At 56.4% G+C, this 19,796-nt stretch overlaps 1 long non-coding RNA gene across 3 annotated transcripts; it reads left to right on the top strand.

Annotated features, from left to right (window-relative positions):
* Positions 1-1,410: 1,410 nt before the first annotated feature.
* On the top strand, positions 1,411-15,767 carry LOC106006255. 3 transcript variants are annotated; one of them, XR_006607450.1, is made up of 6 exons: positions 1,411-2,093; positions 6,525-9,086; positions 9,602-10,933; positions 12,445-12,508; positions 13,351-13,564; positions 15,029-15,767. It is a non-coding gene; the product is annotated as an uncharacterized LOC106006255 (long non-coding RNA). The 3 variants fall into 3 exon arrangements; XR_001180220.2 differs by having other exon boundaries at positions 6,525-10,933; XR_006607449.1 differs by lacking the exon at positions 12,445-12,508 and having other exon boundaries at positions 6,525-10,933.
* The last annotated feature ends 4,029 nt before the right edge of the window (positions 15,768-19,796 follow it).

Here is a 19,796-nt window from a genome sequence, read left to right as displayed (position 1 = left end):
CCGCTTCCCCGGGATGACTCACCCCCGCCCCCCCGCCGCCCACTCCCCGCGCCCCGCCCGGCCGCCGCAGCCACCAGACCCTGGCCCCGCGCTCGCCCGAAAGCGGGGGAGGGTCCCCGGGTGGGGGTGGCCGCCCCGCCCCCACGCCGCGGCGGCTCGCCCTCCCCCGCCCGCCCCTCTCCTCCCCTCCCCTCCCCGACCCCCTCCCCGCGCCGCCCGCCCGCTCCCTCCCCTCCCCCCTCCATAACTCAAAAGCTTGTCAAGCTGGTTCCAGACTCCTGGCGCCGGGCTCCGCTCCAGGAAAGAAAAAAAGGAAAAAGGAAAAGGGAAAAAGCCGGCGCGAGGGAGCGAGAGGGAGAAAGGCCCGCGGAGCGAAGCTGGGCGCCACTTGCGCACACGGCCCGGTGGGCCCCGTCCACCCCCCCCCGTCGCCGCCCCCCACCCCGCCCCTAACCCTAACGGGGAACCCCGCACCCCGGGGCAGAGGGCGCGCGCGCGGCGCAGATCCCTTATTTATGGCCAAATCAATGATTTAGCTGTCCCGGGCAAGGGGCGCGGCTGCGGAGACCACCCCGCCTGAGGTCGCGGCTCTCCCGCCTGGCCTCGGGGGTCGGGAGGCGTCCCCACGCCGGGGGTCCTGTTGCAGGAGGCTGCCTCGGGGTGGGCTGCGGGAGGAGCGAGGGGAACCAGCAGCAGCAGGACCGGCGGCTCAGAAACCTCCCAGTTAGGCCGCGGAGGGGATGTCGGGTCGGCGGGGTGAGAAGGAGCGGGCTGGCTGAGGGAAGAGCCTGGCCTGTGAATTTTTTCCTTCCTTCCTTCCTTCCTTCATTCCCATCTTTATTGCGAGGCCTCTGGGCCACCGAGTCCACGGAGAGGACTGTGGTAAGAGAGGGTTAAGAACTGGAATTTGGAGTTAGAGCTGGGTCCAAATCCTCCTGTGTGCCGAATTCACCCCTGCTGTGTTCCCTTAAGCTAAGGACTTGCCCTCTCTGAACCTCTGCTTCCTCTTGGGCGGGATGGAGAGAAGTAGCAGGAGGACTTGAAGGTGGTGATGTGAGGGTTCAGGGAGATGGGGTACCTGGGCAGGGCCTGGCACAGGGGGCGGGTCCTCTTCTCACACGGAAGGGAAGATCTCCAGGCCCCAGTATCCCTTCCTCTCCCTTACCCCTGCTGTTTCTGGATAACCTGCATCCTTTCCTGGTTTGAGACATTTGAAGGTCATTATCAAAGCCACTTCAACCCCAAGGCCTCTGCCCAGGGCCCTCACCTGTGGCTCGCTTCTCACCAGCCTAGTGCTTCAAAGGCTTGGGCATCTGGCAGCCAGAGGGGTCTGCTATTCCTCCTGCCTTCCCTCCCCTACCGCCCCCCCCCCGCCCCCCACCATGTCCACCATTCTGCTTCCAACCTGCCCCTCTCTGCTTCCAGTCTGGGCTGGAGTCCTGAGTTCATAGGGGCAAGGGACTGTCAGGAAAGTCCAGGCTCTCCAGGGGACAAACTTTGCCCCTGTCCAGCATGCTAGTATGTTCTTTTAAGGCTCGGGAGCTTCCCGAGGGGCTCACTGTCTTGTCACCAAATCTTCCGACAACTGAGGTGGGCCTCAGTGGATCCTGGTTTGCAGGGCCCAGAGCTTTTACAATCTTGGGGACCCTCTTTAAGAAAAGTAATGTGAAGTTATGAATACACATTTAAGCCCAGGGGCCTTGGCAGGGCCCATGCAAACTGAGAGTCCTTGGAGCTGACGTGTCCTTACCTTCTTGGTAAATTGCCACGCAGGTGGCTGGCCCCATCCCTTTGGAGAGGCAGAAATAAAGCTTAAGAAGGGGGAAGTTGCTGGCCCAAGGGCACGCAGCTTGGAAGGATGAAGCTGTCCCAGTCCACAGGCAACACCCGACTGCCTCATAGACCACCTTCCTGCCTCATCTACAACGTATCTCCCCGCCCCCCGACAGCCCCAGCACAGGCAAGGTCAGGCACTGCAGCCTTTGCTTCCAGGCCAGCCTGGGCACCCCAGCCCCCTTCCCCAGGCCTTCATGCCCCAAGGCTCCAGTCTGGGAATCTTTCTGTCTTGGGACAACAACCACACAGTCCAAGAGGTAGGTCTCTTCTGACCTTTTAAATTCCCACAGCTCTTCCTGCTCATTCCAGAACTCAGTCTCCTCTGGGAACCTTGAGGGAACATCCCCTATCAGGTGGCGAGCCCCCTGGGGGACAGGGGCCTGTTCTGTCTTGTTTGGCTTCGCATTTCCAGGTTGAAGCTTCTGGTACAGGAACATTTATTCCTAGCTTGGGAGGAGGGGCGGCACAGGCAGAGTGGGGAGGTTGTTAAACTGAGCATTCCAGGAGGCCTCTGCAGACCTCCTGAATCAGGCTGTCTGAGCACAGGGCCTGGGGCTCTTCATTTCCCAGATCTCTCCAGTAAAACTCAGTAAAGTTTGAGACTCATTGACTCAGGGACTAGAATAGGCTAAACGTGGTTTCCAGACCAAGCCCCTCTCACAAAGGGGATTCATCGCCCCTAACTCCAGCTAACTTCAGGGTACTGAGCTCATCTTCCCGCTGAGAGCTAAGGGTTTCTAACACTAATTAAAGACCTACTGTATATCTGGGATGAGACCTGAGGCTTCAGAGAGCTGACCTCATGGAACACTCAAAAAACCCCTCAGAAGCCAGGACAGCTATGATGCCCATTTTACAGGTGGAGAAACTGAGGGCCGGGGACGCGAAGTGACTTGAACGGGGACCTAGCCCTAGGGAATGGGGAGGCCAGAATAGAAACATAGCCTCAGGAATATAGTGTGCAAGTGTCTTAGGAGAATATCCACAGATGGGAGTTTATACACCGGCCCAAGAACAGCTTGGAGAAATCAAACATGCCACAGTCAGTATAGGAACCTCAAGCTAAGATACGCAATGAAATTAGGCCACAGACCCCAAAGAAATCTAATCAAGTAGGCCTCTTCTCCCTGGTGTCTCAGAGTCAGCTTTCTGGGGGGGTGTGTATTTGTGAAAGGATTTGCTGTGTTTGCTTCAGGCAAATCTTTGCCTTTCCTCTGCCTGCAGTTTTGGTACCAAAGGGAAGGGTCCAGGCCAGCAAGAAGAGAAAAGCAGGCTGGTGGTGGGCAGGTGGACAACTGCAAGGCCACGAGCCTCCCTCGGCTTCTCTGTGTGGCTGTTATCACTTCACTTCCCGGGAACCAGGGCTCTGTGCTGATTTTGGCTCTGTGAGGGTCATCAACACCCCAGGGAGGTTTCAGGTTAGGAAGCGCTAGTTAGTAGCTGCACTCCTGTTGCCCCAGGGGCCAGTGGGAGCAGAGGGTGTGGACTTGTTCTGGAAGGACCGGGAAGGCAGAATCAGTGGAGGCCACCCGGGGAGGTTGGTCTGGCCTCACAAGATAAACTAACAGGACAGCCTTGTAGGTAATGAGTGACCCACCTGGGGAGGTATTCAAGGACAGGCAGGGGCGTGTGTGGGGGTGTGTGTGCGCGGGGGTGTGTGCACAGAGCCATGACTCAGGCAAAGGGTTGGCTGAGGCAACTTTGAGATCTTTTTCAACACTGACGCTGGGAATTTCCATTCCTAACATAACTGACCAACCCAAGTGGGGCTGACTGGAAAAAATTAACAGAGAAGAAAGGTGGCCAGAGTAGGGTCCCACAGACCCTGGAGGGGCACCCAAGGACACTGAATCAAGACCCCGCCCTTGGATTCCACCAGAACCGCCATTTCTTGATACTCAAATGTCCTCTTTTCTCTTGCAATCATCTGTAAACGTCCATGAACTCCACATCATAATGATTAATAATATATTACCGATGACTGACAATCACTAGCCATAACGGAGCGGTTACTGAGACAGGCTCTATTCTAAGTACTTTATAGGTATCAACGCATGTAATTGACATGCCTGTCCTGTGAGCACTGTCTTTACTCTTATTATCATTCCCATTTTACAGATGAGGAAACTGAGGCTCGGAGAGCAACATGTGAAGTCCCAGGACTCAGAGCCAGGCTCAGAAAGGGAGCTGGGAAAAGCTCACAGAGGGCCCAGGAATGGCCCGCTGCCCCCCCCCCTGCGGCTGCTTCTGTCCTCAAAGGCTGGGCACTCTGACCATGGTCAACCACAGTAGTACAGAGCAGCAAAACCCAGAAGGAGAGTGGGGGAAGGGGTCATCTCCTCCAACTTCCTCAGTTTACACCAGGGAAATAGGTATCAGGGAAGGGAAGAAACATGTCAAGGTCATCAGCAAGTCCAGAGGCCACTGGGTCTTCTGGGTTCTCCCATGGGCTTCTCCTACGGCACTCTCGCTTCCTACTCTTCTTTAAAAATGATGATTAAAAAATCACCAGTAGGGGCACCTGGGTGGCGCAGTCATTTGGGTGCCTGACTCTTGGTTTCGGATCAGGTCATGATCTTGGAGTGCTGGGATTGAGCCCCTTGTCGGGCTCCGTGCTCAGTGTGGGGTCTGCTTGAGATTCTCTCTCTCTCTAAAATAAATAAATAAATCTTTAAAAAATAAAAAGAGGAAGTAAAAAAATAAATAAGTAAGGGGAACCTGGGTGGCGCAGTGAGCTAAGTGTCTGCCTTTGGCTCAGGTCATGATCCCAGGGTTCTGGGATTGAGCCCCTCCCCTCTGGCCCCCTGCTCAGCATGGAGGCTGCCTTGTCCTCTCCTTCTGCCCCTCCCTCGCACTTGTGCAGTCTCTCTCTCTCTCTTATAAAAAAAAAAAATCTTAAAAAAAATAAATAAAATAAAATTTAAAAATAGTCAATAGTAGCATATTACTAAGAAAACATTATTGGGGTTGCTGGGTGACTCAGTGGATTAAGCGACCGCTCTTGGTTTTTTGCGATGGGCCTGGAGCCTGCTTAAGATTCTCTCTTCTGCGCCCTCTGCCCCTCCCCCACTCCAAGCCCGTGCACTCCTGCCGCATGCTCTCTCTCTCTCCAACCCTCCCCCACCCTGCGCGCGCGGGCGCGCGCGCACACACACACACACACACAATTAAAGGAAGCAGAAGACCCGCCACATGTGAGGCAGTTACCACGCGTCAGGTAATGTGCACAGAGATTGTCTCCCCACCTGCAAAATGGGAATCATAAGGATGGTTCCCTGCTGACCTCATAGGGAGGGGTCAAGGTTAAAGGTGACAGTGGCTGTGAAGTCACTTCCAAACTGGAAGACACTGTCAACGCGATCACCTTTGAATGTTGGGCATAGGAATTAGAAGAAGTCCGTGCTGCGGCTCCTACTAACTGAAATCCGATATAGGGCTCAGAAACCATCAGTTCTTGCAGGGTTAGATCCTCCCTAGAAAGCACCCCAGGCCATCCCCCTGGAAGTCATGGATGGAACATCACTTGGGTGCAGCCTAGTGGTCTGCCCAGGGCCCTTGAGCACACTAAGGCTCTGGGTCCCTCTTCCTTGGCCCCACATCAAGTGTTGCTTTGCCATTTCCCAGCCAATGCGGACTTCCCTCTCGGAGCCTCAGGGTCTCTGTCAGGGCATCCCAGCTAGTCTAGCAGAACCCAAGGAACCGGAGCTAGAGAGGAACCGATTTCCTTCATGTGTCAGTCTAAGGGGCTCCGCTCTGGGAGCTGGTCCAGGGCCCACGCTCCTTCTGTCTTTCCCTCCTTCCGCAGGGTGGAAGATGGCCACTGTCTCCCCCTCCCCATTCTTTCCTGGGAGTGTTGGGAAGACCCAGGAGGTGGAGACCACCCCTTCCTTTTAAGGGCAAGCTGGAAGGCGCTTAGACACCTCTCTTGGCTGCCACTGGCCAGAACTGATCACATGACCACACTTGGTTGCAAGAGAGACTGGGAAGTGTAGTATTTAGCCTGGCAGCTGTGGGCTTCTTTAAAATCCCAGAAGGGGGATGCTCTATTACTAAAGGGAAGATGCAGACTGGATACTGGGCGACAGCCAGCAGTCTCTGCCATGTAGGGTTCAAGGAGACACTCTGCAGAGACACTCAGCACTGGGCCAGATAGGTGACCGGTGCTCAGGAATTGTGTGCCATTATTGGTATTCTAAGTGAGTCCTTTTCACTTTCCCAAGGGATACATACGGGGACCCTGGGACAGCTTGTGAGGCTTTGTGGCGGCCTCTATCCCACGCTCACCACCTTCCAGGTGATGAGGAGAAGCGCAGAGAGACAGCAAACCCCAGCCCACTCCCTGGGCCCCACACCCCAGGCTTGGGAGGATCTCAGGCCTCCTCTGTCCCTTCGAGGAAGAAACAGGAAAGCAGCCTTTACTTCGGGGCTTAGAGACCAGGGGAAATGACTGATTCTGCCTCTTAGCAGCTGTGGTGGCCGACCTCTCCAATTATAATGGGGATAATCAGGGCATCTCCATCTTCCTGTAAAGATTTATAGAATAATCCGCCCAAGGTGTCTATGGAGGGAAGGGGCTCACTGAATGATGCCTGCTCAGATCAGGATTATGCCTCTTATTTTCTTCCATGCCTTCCGCGGTCCTGGACTGCCCGCCACCTGTCCCTGCCTCCTGTCGCCTGCATCCTAAGCCTTTTCAGAGGCCCCCGGACACGCCCCCTGCGTATGCCGGCTTTGCACCCCAGCATTTGCCTTCCCAGCACTTTCCACAATCACGATGAATTAATTCTGTGGGTGGAGCGCTGCCCTCCAGACGAGGAGTCTGAGCCCGCAGGGACTGTGACTGTTTCATTCACTGCAGGAGCCCTGGTGCCCGGCACAGGGCTGGGCGCGAGGAGGATTCTGGGAAACGCTTGCGGAATGAATGAGAGGGTAAGCGAAGGCACGGCTGGGTGAGCGAGACGGTGTTTTGCCGACAGCCTGAGAATGGGTATTTAAGAGCAGACTTTAGAGACTTGGAAAGACTCTGATTTGAATAACAACTCTGTCGTGGCCCGGGCACCAGGGGCAAGACCCTGCTTCTTCACTTGATCTCAGTGACTGACCGTCTCTCCTCAACTACCGGAGAAAGCAGGAATGGCTGATGAAAACTTCCCTTCATTCACGAATACTGTGAATCCACAAACATTTTCCGAGTGCCCTCTGGGTGCTGGGGCCCAGGGCTGGATGCTGGTGGCCGGGGGCAGATGCTGCGTTGGAGGGGGAGCTGGGGGAAGGGGCAGACCCTCGGGTCCATCCTCTGCACAAAGGAAGTGGCTGAGGCCCTCTGCCCGCATCCTGTCTTCCCCAACCCCCCATGGCCTGTCCATCTGTGTCCTTTTCCTGTGGATCTTCCATCCCAGCCTGGGCAGGGGGCTGTGTGCCCCCCCCCGCCCCCACCTGCAGCCATTTCCTGCCCTCCTGTCATCTGCTTCCTTTGATCCTTTTGTAGAGAGCCTTCTGGAAGCCTCTAGACCATTGGCAAACTTGGCAGCCTCCTCCCCTGGGCTAGGCCTGGCCTGCTGACCCCACCGGGCGGGGGTCAAAGTGGGCTTCTCTTGGGATGCTGCCCTGGGAGGCAGATGGGTCCTGGTGTCATTCATTCATTCATTCGTTCGTTCGTTCACTCACCGGAATGACATGCTCTGCAAGCTGCTTCAAGCTAGAAGACCATGAGTGGTCACGGGAGGGCCAGGGCCTCACCAGAATGGACTTCTGGGACACAAGAAGGGGTCCCCCGGACCCAGCAGAGAGGCGGGGAGAGGCTGAAGAAGAGGGAGTTCGGGTACGAAGAGATGGATGCGCCTCGTTGGTCAGAAAGTGAACAGGCCCTCGGCTGGCCCTTCCCCTGGCATGGTCCCCCATGCCTGGCTCAGGGCAGAAGCCCAACGGATGCCGTTGAGGGGCTGCCATTCACTGAACGCTTACCAGGGGCTGGGCGCGCTGGGCTGGGCTGTTCACAGCAGGTGCAAGTCTGTCCCCTCCTCACTGCAGTCCTATGAGACAGGTGCCATCATCCTCCCCCATTGCACAGATGAGACAACTGAGGCACAGAGAGATGAAGTTTGCCCAGGGCCCTGTGGGTTGTGGGTGGCAGAGCTGGCTTCTGAACCCTACATCTGTGACTTCAGCCCCCAGGCTCTTCCGTCCCTTGGTGAATGACCAGGGAGCCGGACTTCGGGCATTGGGACCCTGGGCTCATCTCTGTTGCATGAGGTGGGGAACCCGCAGGGTGGCTGGAAAGTTCTCACCCCAGGGGGTAGGAACCAGTTGGGAAAGAGGGTAGAGCCCCCCTCCTCCAGAGGAGGTCCGTCAGAGGACAGCAGTTTGCACTGAGGGTAGCCCCCTTTCCATAGTCCCCCCACAACACACACACTGGGTTGGGGGGACAAGGAGAAGGGGGGGCGCCTTGAGGAGGCGACATCTGAGCTGGGACCTGAGTCAGGAAGAAGCCTGGAGGCATCCGGGTGTCTGGAACAGCGAAGACAAAGGGCAAACCAGCGCTAGAGGCAGAAGCGGGGTTTCGGGGGTGACCGGTGCCCTTCTGGGTACAGTGTGGAGCGGTCGGTCGGTAGGAGCCAGTGACAGCCCAATCAGGTCCTTCAAAGTCTCTGTGTGCTTCCCCAGGCCTGCATGGAGGAAGAGGCCGAGGGGGAGGGGACACGAGGCAAGGAGCCCAGGTGAGGCTGGCGCGTGGGGAGAGATGGTGAGGCTAGACTTGGGGGTGGTTCTGGAGAGGGAGAGAGCACAGACTTGCCTACCACCCGGTGTGGGGCTCAAAGATGACCCCGAGTTCTGGGACCTGCATTTGTCAGCACGGGGAGCCAGGAGATGGAGGAGGGCCTGACGTGGGGGTGAGTGGGACCAAGCCTGGACTGCTGCTCTACACAGAAGGCCCCCCCACTGCTTCTCCTACTGCTGCCCACACCCGCCGCCCTCCACCCCTGCATCCTCATTCTCCTGTGATTGATGAAGGCCCCATGCAGTGTTTGCTCAGCTGTCTGGGCCCTCTGGGGCTGGCTGCGAGTCTGTCCTGGTGCATCTGTCTGTCTCAGGGAGGAGGAAGCCTAAGGAGCAGGGCTGGGGGTGGGACACAGTGCGAGGCAGAGTGGAAATCCGTCAGAGTTTGGAGCCCGGCCCTCCTTGTGCTGCTTTTGACTCGTCCTGGGAAATGGACAGTCCAGACCAGGGCTTTGATCCTCTGTGGGCTACAGGTGAGCTGTGGGGACTTAGGACTGGGAAGCTATTCTCCACCTTGGCCTGTCTTAGAGACAGGCCCACTACGCACTCACTGCCCCTTCTTTGCTCTCCTCCCTCACCCCTTTTCCCCCACAAATCTAGCCTTTAAGGCTTTTTGTTTAGTCCACTCAGCCCCTCCATCTGCCTCCCTGGAACAACCCCCCATTAGTTCTCACCTGGACATCTGCAGCCGCTGTCTCATGGGTCTTACTCTCTGCTCCTACCTCTGCCCCTGCAGTCTCTTCTACTCAAGGCAGCCAGAGTAATCTTCCTGGGAGTGCTTCTGAATGTGTCACTCCTCTGCCTATAGCCTTCCATGGCTCCCCATTACTCTCAGTCTGACACTGAGACTAACACAAAGCCAGAATGGCGTGACCCACACTGACCTCTCCCTCCCTCCCTCAATCAATGCTACTTCTTGTAGCTCTCTGCTTGGGGAATGGAGTATTTTTCAATGGTCTAATTAGCCCTGTTTTCGTCTCACCCTTAGGACCTTTGCACATGCTACTGTGTCCTTCACCAGGGGCATCCCCATAGCTTCCGCCCGGCTGACTCTTTTTCAAGCTTTGGGTCTCAGGTTAGACCTCTTCTCCTTTTTCTGCCCTCTTCCCCAAGCAGCAGGCTGGGTCAGGGACCCCTCCAGGCTCTGACACACCTCGGGCTTCCCTGAACACAGCCCTGACCACCCTGGGGCGATCCCCTTCCATGCCCAGCATATGGTAGGTGTCCGGGAGAAGGTTCAAGGCTGGGGAGGGAGGACCGGTCACTGGGTAGCCAGGCCTCCTGGCTCTGTGTGCAGCAGAGGGGAGGAGGGGGCTCTTGGAATAATGATCACAGCGAATGGGATCCCCCATGTCTGGGCCTCCAGCATAGTCCCACACCTCACCCCCTGCCACAAACAGAGGCCGCTGAAGGTCACCAACGGGGACTCAGCCCACAGAACAGTAACAGTGGCGATGCCCTGTGCTCTGAGCTGAGGGCCACACCTGCTTGAACTCATTCTATACCTTTATCACCCCTGGCCCCATGGGAAGATCACTGGACAGGGAGTCCAAGTCAGGCTCTGGCATGACCAAGTGCTCTTGGCCCCGGCGGGGGCCCCCATGTTTTGCTTTGGACAGAGGTGAGTGATTAACATTGTGTTTCTCGGTCCTCAGAATCATCCCTCAGAGGCCGCCCATGTTATCCCCCTGTTCTCAGTGAGGCCGGGAGGAGCAAGGGGACCCACCCAAGTTCGCACAGTCAGTGAGTGGCAGAGCGGGAATTTGGTTTTTCAATTTATGGAGGTTTAATTGACATCAATAGATGCACGATTAAGGAGTTTGGGCGTGGCCATGCACCCACAAAACCACCATTCGCTTCAAGACAGTGAACATATCCACCATCCTCCAAAAGTTTTCTTGTGCCCCTTTGTGGGACCTCCTGGCTCCCAATGTCCCAAAGCAACCACTGAGCTGCTTTCAGTCAACAGGTTAGTTTTGCATTTTCTAGAATGTTCTATAAAGGGGCTCACACGTATGCGTCCCTTATTGCCTGGCTGCTCTCACTCAGCTTCACGACCTTGAGATTACATGGTGTTCCATGTATCGATAATTAATTTCTTCTTATGAATAACCTCTTATCAATAGTTAATAGTGGTCGGGGTGCGTTCCACGGTTGGACGTACCGCAAACTGTCGAGGCGGTTACCTGTTGACGGGCTGTTTCCAGTTCTGCCTGTTACACATAAAGCTTCTATGAAGATTCCTGCATGAGTCTTTGCACCGACCTGAATTTTCACTGCTCTGGGATAAACACCTTTGAGTGGAATGTCCAGTCCTATGGTAAGTGTTTCCTTTTTTAAGCTGCCCAGGGTTTTCCAACCTCGTTGAGCTGCTTCCCATTCCCACCGGCCCTAGAGGAGGGTCCCCCAGGGGGATGGGGACTTGAACAGAGGTCTGCCCAGCTCCAGAGGCCCTGCCCCTCACTGCCAGGCCTCAGAGCTCCCTGGCCCTCTCTTGCAGCTAGCCCAGCTCCGGAGGGTTGGCTGGCTGGAGAAGGAGCCAACAGACAGCAGGGACTGAGAACTCTCCACCCACAAAGAGCAGGCATCCCCCCACCTCTGCCCACCGCATCAGTCACCCTCACCCCTGTAGGGCTGGCTTTCTCTGTGAGCTGGGTGATGCCTTCCCGAAGGGCCCAGAAGCTCCTGGAAGGCAGGGCTGGGCACACAGTGGGCGCAGGGGGAACAGGGTTGGACCCTCTGTGGACCCTTGTCTCTGGCTTGCTTCGGAAGTGGTGGTGGTGGTGGGGTGTCTCCCAGGCCAGTGACAAAGGCTTCTGGGGGGAATGGGGGTGCTGAGGATTTTAATGGGCTCCTTAGCAAGCCTGCCAGGGGAGGGGTGTGTGTGTGTGTGTGTGTGCTGGTACAGGGCTGTCCCTTTGAGCTCTGAGCGAGGAGAAAGAAGGAAGCCATCAGAACCTTGGCAGAGGGGGAGACACAGAGAGACAGAGATCCAGAACCAGAGAGAGCCAGAGGCAGCCAAACCCGGGCGGGGCGCACTCCCCCTCCAGCGCCCCCGGGGAGGCGGAAGGAGGCGGGGAGGGGTGCGCGAGGGGAGCAAGCATTCTTCATTAAAAATGAAACCCCGAAGCCGGGCCCGCAGCGGCCGAGGAGCCGGGCTGCCGGCAGCCTCCCTCTCGCAGGAGCTCAGAGGCCCGCGCCGGCTCCAGCCGCCCGCGGCCGACCTCACGCGTCCTCAAAGCCCGCCTGTCCCACTTCCCCCGCCGGTTGCTACAGCAACTGAGCTCTGAGTAATCAGCTGCACGGTGACCTTTCTTCCCCCGGAGAGGGGGAGGGAGGGAGGGAGCGCTTGGGAGGGAGGGCGAAGGGATGGGGGGGAGGAGGGACAGGGAGGGGGGAGGGAGGAGGGAGAGGAGGAGGGAGGGGAGCGAGAGCGGAGAACTGAGGGAGAAAGATGAAGAGGAGGAGGGGGGAGGATGGAGAGAGAGAGGAGAGCGAGGGGGGGAAAGATGGAGGAGGGGGGAGGAGGGAGGGGGAGGAGGGAGGCTCAGCGGCTGGTCAAAGCAGTAAAAACACTACAGCTGGGGTCTGGGGGCTTTCGGGATGGAGCTGACAGGCAGAAGCCTGGAGAGAGGAGGGGCAGCTGGCCTGGCTGCTGCGGTGGGGGAGGGAGGAGCCCCAGCCCCAGGACCGGGTGGGGGGGTGGGGAGGAACAGAGGCGGTGGAGAGCCCCCAACTGCCCCCCAGCCCTCCGGTGCTGCCTCTCCCAGGCCTTGGGGGGTTGTGAGACAATGACGTGTGTGCTCTCTGGCTCAAAAGATACCCTTGCAGGGGGCAGTCTGGACATCCCCATTCCCCAGATATGAACGCTGAGGCCAGAGAGCTGGTTTACAAGGTCAGGACTGGGCACCTGAACACCCTGCGGCTTCTCTCTTGCTAACCGCTTCCCACTGCAGCCAGGGTGGGGTGGGGGGTGAGTCCTCCACCACTACCTGGTCCCCCACTTCCCAGCCTCAGTTTCCCTGGTTGTAAAGCGGAGATCCTGGGGTGGGGAGCATGGTGCTTACTGCCCAGGGAGACAGCACTGGTTAAGGAGGGTCCATGGATTGGACCCAGGCAGTGACGTGAGATTCTCTAAACACAGCAGAAGCCGGGCAGTTAGGATGTGAGATCCCGGGAGGATGGGAGCTGAAGGAACCAGGGAAGGAATGGGGGCAGTTGGGAGCCCCCAGGAGTAGGGGTGCCCCCACGGAAGGGCATGGAACTCTCGTGGTCCCTGCAGTCGTACCTGCTCACCCATGGGATCCTCACCCCAGATCCATCGCCTGCCTGGCCCTGGGGACCCGCCAGCAGCCTATTTATGAGGGGAGCTGGTCCTGGAATCACAGTCGTGCCCACGGGGTGGGGGAGGGACCACAGATGGTGGAGGTGCCATTTTAACCAGTCTGCAGCAGGTGGGGAAGGGAAGGAAGGAACCCAGGGCTGGAGGAGTCTGGGACCTTGCACTGTTGCTCCCTCAGGGGCCCCTTTGTTCCTACTTCCCTCAATCGGGGCACCTCTCCCGAGCGCTGCTCACTCACCTGACCAACGACCTTGTCCCTGGAGCTGTCCAAACTCCCATGGACTCTGTGGGTACCCCTGGGGTCTGCAAAGTGTTGGGGGTCCCCTGGGAGGCAGGGGCAACAGCGACAATCTCTCTCTCTCTCTTTTTTAAGATTGTATTTATTTATTTGACAGACAGAGATCACGAGTAGGCAGAGAGGCAGAGAGAGGAAGAAGCAGCTCAGCTCTCCCACTGAGCGAGAGCCCCATACGGGGCTCCATCTCAGGATCCTGGGATCATGACCTGAACCGAAGGCAGAGGCTTTAACCCAGTGAGCCACCCAGGCGCCCCAACAGTGACAATCTCTGAAGATTCCACCACCCACGAGGAGAGTCCTATGACCATCCAGTAAGCAGGGGAGACACCACAGCTTACTAGGGACTGCCAGGGGCTGGCTGGGGGTAGTAGCAGGAGCTGTCGCAGAGTCCAATCTTTGGCTCCATGGAACGTCCCCATTCTAGAAACCTGCAGGCAGGCACCAGACCTTTGTGGAATAAGGGACACTCATCCCACAGCGAGTCTGGTGGGGGCTCTTTGGGCTCCAGAGCTAGAATACCAGCAAGGGTGTCTTTGTCTCCCTGATCCCACCCGGGGGCCCCAGGCATGGCCGTGCATCCGGTCCCAGAGACCATGCTGGGAGATGGGTGCTACTATCATCCCTGTTTGCCATTGGGAAAACTGAGGCTCAGGCGGGCACAACAACATGCCTCAGGCCCCACAGCACTGAATGCCAGAGCTGGGATCAGAATCCACTTCTGGGACCTCAGAGATGGCCTCTTGAGTCCAGCCCATATCATTTGGGCTTGACTAGACTCATGGGACCGTGTTTCTGGTATGGGACTTTGCTGCGAACAGAGTTCTCCAAGCCTCATCAGAAGACATTGATGGGAGCTGCACTGAAGGTCCCTGTGGGCGTGGGAAACAGAGATACGCGGGCACGACGAGACTGGTCACTAGGTTTGGAGAGGGTATGGTGCTGGAGTACTCACAGCCTAGGAATCTTTTCTGATCTTTGGGTATTGGGGGCAAGAGGAGCATTTCCCTTTTAGAGAAGGAAGGTGAAGTCCAAGAAGGCTGGATGACTTACTAAGAGTCCCATTGGGCATTAGGGGCAGATTCAGGGCCAAGACAAGATTGTCTGATTCCTAGTTGGTGTGCTTTTTGCTGTATGTCAGTGTCACCCACCCACTCACCTTCCATCTGTCCTCCCGTCCATACATCTATCTGCCTATCCACATCCTCACCTACTGATCCACCTACCCAGCCTCCATCCGCCCATCCATCTGCTCACGCACCTGCCCACTCAAGTTTCCATCTTTTGATCTACCCACCATGCACTCCTCTGTCCATCCACGCACCTACCCACTTACCCACCTACCCATTCATGAACTGTTCACTTATCCATTTCCCCATCTTATATCCATCTACCACCCACCCACCATCCATCTACTTATTCATTCATTCATCCATCCACTTACTCATCCATCCATTCACCCAACCATCCATCCATCCATCCATCCATCCCTCCGTCCGTCCGTCTATCCATCCATCCATCCATCCAACCATCCATCCATCCATCCATCCGTCCATCCATCCATTCGTCCATCCATCCATCCATCCATCCAACCATCCATCCATCCATCCACTTATCCATCTACTCATTCAGCTCTAGCCATCACCAATCCAACCACCATTCAGCCCCCCAGGTGTCCATCCATCCAAACCACCATTTTTCCACCATCCATTTAGCTATTCATTTTATTTTTATTCTATAACCATTCTGAGTCTTGTTTTTCTACATTCTTTCTTTAGGAAACATATGTTCGTGTGAGCTGGGGGCTGATCCTTCCTCTCTGTGGAGGTGAACCAACTCGCCACCCCCACTCCATTCAGCACATCACAGAGGTTGTAAAATGGGCCCACACCCATCAGTCCAGGGGCCAAGGACCAAAAGGATTGTCTGGGCCAGGGACTGGGCAGCTTCTGTTCCCACCTCCAACATGCTGTGTGACAACCGAGCAATTGAGAACTCAGAATAATTGTCCCTGTCCTCTGAGGATTAGAGGAAACACATGGAAGCTTTAGAAAGACAATAGCCCTTCACCCATATGATGGACCGTTTTTCTGAAGGTGTCAGCAGGGTTCAGCCTTTGAACTATACAGTCTTTTATTACTAAAACCTGCCAGAAGGGTGTCGACTCTGCGCAGACCAGCTAGCTAGTTGTTCATTCATCCATCCATCCATCCGTCCATCCATTCATTCATCCAACCATTCATTCATTCTGCACCACCTGTGTACTAGGGCCACTGTAAGACTCCAGGGATCTAGAAATCAATACAGATAGCTTCTGCCCTCAAGAAATTGGCTGACACTTGGCTTTGAACAGAAATCAGTCACTTCGCATGGGTTCTGGTTGAAGCTTGAACTTAGTCCTGGGGGATTTGAGGAGGAACATTGGCTGTGCTTGGGCTGGGCAGGTGAGAAGGGGGTCCAAGAGCATACCCATGATCTGGAAGGAAAAGGCAGAGGATGTAGAGAAGGACATGAAGGCAGAAGGGAGAGTACTGGGGCGCCTGGGTGGCTCAGTCCGTTAAGCATCTACCTTCAGCTTAGGTCGTGATTCCAGGGTCTTGGGATGGAGCCCTGAGCCCTGCATCCCTCTCCTTGCTCAGCAGGGAGTCTGCTCATCCCTCCCGCTCTGCCCCTCCACCTTGCTCATGCTCTCTCGCTCACTGTCTCTGTCTCAGATACATAAGTAAAATCTCAAGAAAGAAAGAAAGTTAGATGAGAAGAAGAAAAAAGGAAAGAAGGAAGAAGGGAGAGAACACCCAAAGCCACGGGGCCAGGAGGGACATCCTTGCGTGCCTGGATGACACTTGGTAAGTGTCAGGCGCTATACCACGTTCCCACCTCATTATCTCAGTGGATCCTCTGGACAACTGTACAAGGCTGGCCTTCTATCATTTTTGCACATTTCACTAATGAGAAAGCTACGGCTCAGAGAGGACCAGCAACTTTCCCAGAGACACAGCCCCATCTGATACACCCGCCTAGGCCTGTCGCTCGGACTCCCAAATCTGGAGCCTTTGCTCATTCTCCTTCACCCTGAGCATCTCCCCCTCAAGGTGAAGGTCAGGGAGAAAGCACCCTTCACCATCCACCTCCTTCAGGCAGCTTCCCAGGCTCCTGCATTCATCCCATTAACAAATACAATCCACCCTTCCTCTGGGTGAGGCCAGGCCAGGCTGGGGGGTGGAGCAGGGGTGGGACAGGCCCCTCCCTGCCCTCAGGGGGCTCCCCGCTGGGGGTCTGCTCAGGGGGCTGACCTCAACTCCTTGCCCAGCCCTGATTCACCCAGGCTTAAAAATAAACCCAGGTGCCATCCAGGCCCAGAGAGTGGGGGACCTCAGGCTCCCAGCACAGAGGCTGGGGAGGCAGCATGCCGAGCTGTCAGCTCAGAGCGGGCTCTTCTCATCAGCATGGGGCCCCAGCCTCCCTGCTTAAAGATCGCCTCAGGCGCTCTCTTAAAGATGCTAACACTGCAGCCGACATTTGGGAGATCCTGGCAGGCGATCAAACCCAAGCTGAAAATCGGAGCTGCTGGGCTGGTTGGGGGGGGGGGTGGTCACCAGGCAGCAGGGACCGGGGCTGGTAGGGACTGAGGGCGACAGGAGCCAGGTAAGGCTGTGCTCCCAGTCCAGCCCCACGCAGCCAGGCTGGGGATCCGGCTTTCTGCTGGACAGACTCCGGGACACAGAACGCAAGGCCGAGGGAGGACAGTACAGGAGAGACCCGAATTTCTTAGCTCAGCGTCAAACTCCAGGTCTTCGTCAATAATCTGACCAATTTACTAAAAACGTGCCCAGGGTGATGAGTTACGGAAAAGAGGTGAGACGGGAGGACATTGCTGGTGTCTGGTTTGGTGGCAGTGCCCAGGGCTGGGTCCCGCCCAGCCTCCCTGGCAGGCACGAAAGTGCTCTGAAGAAGCTAAGGGGTCAGCAGAAGGAGTTAGGAGAGAACATCCCCACGAGGAGAGAACATCCCCACGCCATGGACGCCGTTGGCCTTCCACCCACTTGGACACGCCGGAGCCAACCTCGTCTCCTTTCTCTTCCTTTCTATTCGGTCTCCTTCTGCCCACCCGTCTACCACTATCCACCCACCCCCACCCCCCACCCCATCATCTAGCCAATCTCCCGACCTTCCACCTAACCAAGTCACCTGCTGCTCTTCTGCCCATCCAACCATCCAACCATCCAACCATCCAACCATCCATCCATCCACTGACTCATCCACTCAAGGCAGCCTCCCCCTCCGTTCAACCATGGCCCCACCTGGCACCCACCATCCATTCATCCAACCCTCTGAATGTCCATCCATCCATTCCCCCATGCGTCTGGGCCAGGCCCTGCTGGGCACAGGAGAGACACGCCCAGCCCGGGGTGAGGGACTCAGGAAAGGCTTCCAGGAGGGAGACCATCAAAGCCGAGACATGAAGAATGAGCAGGAGGAAGCCAGGCAGAATGTGGAAGGGAGAGTCTTCCCCAAAGAGATGCGAGGCGAGAGACGGAGGCCTCCCACGGGAGCATCGGTTCTCACTCTGGGTGCAGCTTAAGAGGGAGTAGCTGACCTGAGAGCCAGGAGAGGCTAACTCGGAGCCTGAGTGGGCAGCCAGGGCCAGGGCGTGAAGTTGGGACGATGGAGCCAGGCACACAAGATTGTGGGACGGGAAGTGAGAGACACAGAAGGCCCAATCTTGGTTCTGTAGCTGTTTACTGACCCCTCTGAATAGGCCCCCTCCAGGTCCCGCTGCGCTCCCCCGACCTGTCCTTCCTCTGAATCGCTGGTGTGTGCCAACAGCCAGATGCCTACAGACCTACCCTCACAGGGTCTTTCTTGGTAGGTGGGAATTCTGCCTTCTCCATGTCTGGTTCCACGGCACAGAGCCAAAGCTCAAAAAACAAAAACAAAACGAAGCAAAACAAACAAAACACCTCAAGATATAAAACATAGGCATACTCCCTCCAAATTCTCCCCTTCTTCCTCTTGGAGACCCCTTCCGCACCCCCAGTCACCCAGTCCTGAAGCCCCTGTGTTGTCCTCATCCTCTTGCCTCTCGTGTCGTCACCCAGATCTGTCGGTTCCATCTGACAACCTCGAACCTGTCACTCCTCTACCTGCAAGGTAGAGACCACCAGCCTGGGTCCGAGGAGCAGCGTCCCTGCTGTCCTCACAGTGGACACATACACGGGGCGCTCAGAGAGATACTTTCACATTTAAACTTGACCACTCTAGCCTCCTACTTAGAGCTTTCTTGGCTTCCCATTCACTGCCTTCTGGATAAGAGTTCTAGATCCCTGTCCTCCTGGCGCGTATGAATCTTCTCAAGTTGGCCAATGCTGCCTTCTCTGTGCTCCAGATTCATCCCTCTGAAGAGATGAAAGGCATCAGGTTCATTGCTGTCCACACCGGGTCTTCAAAGCCACCCTGGCCCCAGCGCTAGACCCTCTTGGCCAAAAACCTGAGTCTTCAACTCCCTGCCCATCCTTGGACTTGCACATTCTGTCCCAGGGAGCCTGGGAGCACCTCCGTAGTCTCAACACCACGTCCGACACCTGGCTGGCCCTCAGGTAAAAGAAAATATTGCTGAATCTACAATAATATTAGAGTTTACCTCCAGATTCTTTCTCCCCCAGATCTGACCATTTCCATTTGCAATTCGTGCCTGAAACCAAAGCCAACTGCCTGGCCTCTTCTCTGCCTACAAAACATTTTTACTGATTTTATGGCTACAAAAAAAAAAAAAAAAAAAGAAAGAAAGAAAGAAAATTTCCTTCCTGTCTTCACATTTGCAGGAAAGAGAGCCCTGGCCCTGACTCAGAATTGGATTCTAGCTGGAGGCGTCCTCTCCGCCGCTGGCTCCAGGGAAAGGGTTGATCTGTTTGTTCCCTGACCTTGAGCGGGAGCTAAGGCAGCCGGAGAGAGAGGACACACAGGAGCTGGGAGGGAAATGAGATGAGCTGGAGCTGTGGTCCTGGGACCCCCGAAGCCTGCGCCAGGGACCAGCCAGGTGCTGGGAAATGAGAGAGGGCGGAGACAGGCCCCACTCCTGGGTCCCTGGGCTGCACTGCCTGCCTGTCCCCAGCCTTGGCCCCCTAAAAAACGAACAGAATAGGTATTCAGATCACTCTCGGGGGCCATAAAGCGCTCAGGTAGAAACTGACTTTGCCATCCACACGAGGGCCAACTGTGGCTTGGTGACTGACCCAGTGCTCCCTGGAGGAGGGAATCAGCCCAGGCAGCCTGGTCCTGGGGTGGCACGCCTACAGACCAAGGACGGTGGCACCCGGGGGGAGGCGAGAGACGAAGAAATCAGGAAAGAAAAGAGCCCTTCCTATAAAGGGTCTCCTTCCTGCTAGTACATGAATGCGACTGAACTCACACATGTGTCAAGCACCTTCTGTTGGCCGGGATCCTTCCTCTCCACGAGGCCCCCCTCTTTTCTCCAGCGGAACTGGAAGCAGACTTTCATCCCGGACCATTTATTTCCTCCCCAAGAACCTCACTCTCACTACAACA

Source organism: Mustela putorius, unplaced genomic scaffold (assembly GCF_011764305.1).
Source record: "Mustela putorius furo isolate JIRA1106 unplaced genomic scaffold, ASM1176430v1.1 tig00000596_pilon_pilon_pilon, whole genome shotgun sequence".
Classification (NCBI taxonomy): domain Eukaryota; kingdom Metazoa; phylum Chordata; class Mammalia; order Carnivora; family Mustelidae; genus Mustela; species Mustela putorius.
The sequence above is the reverse complement of the archived record's forward strand: the minus strand, read 5'-3'. Positions and strand labels throughout refer to the sequence as shown.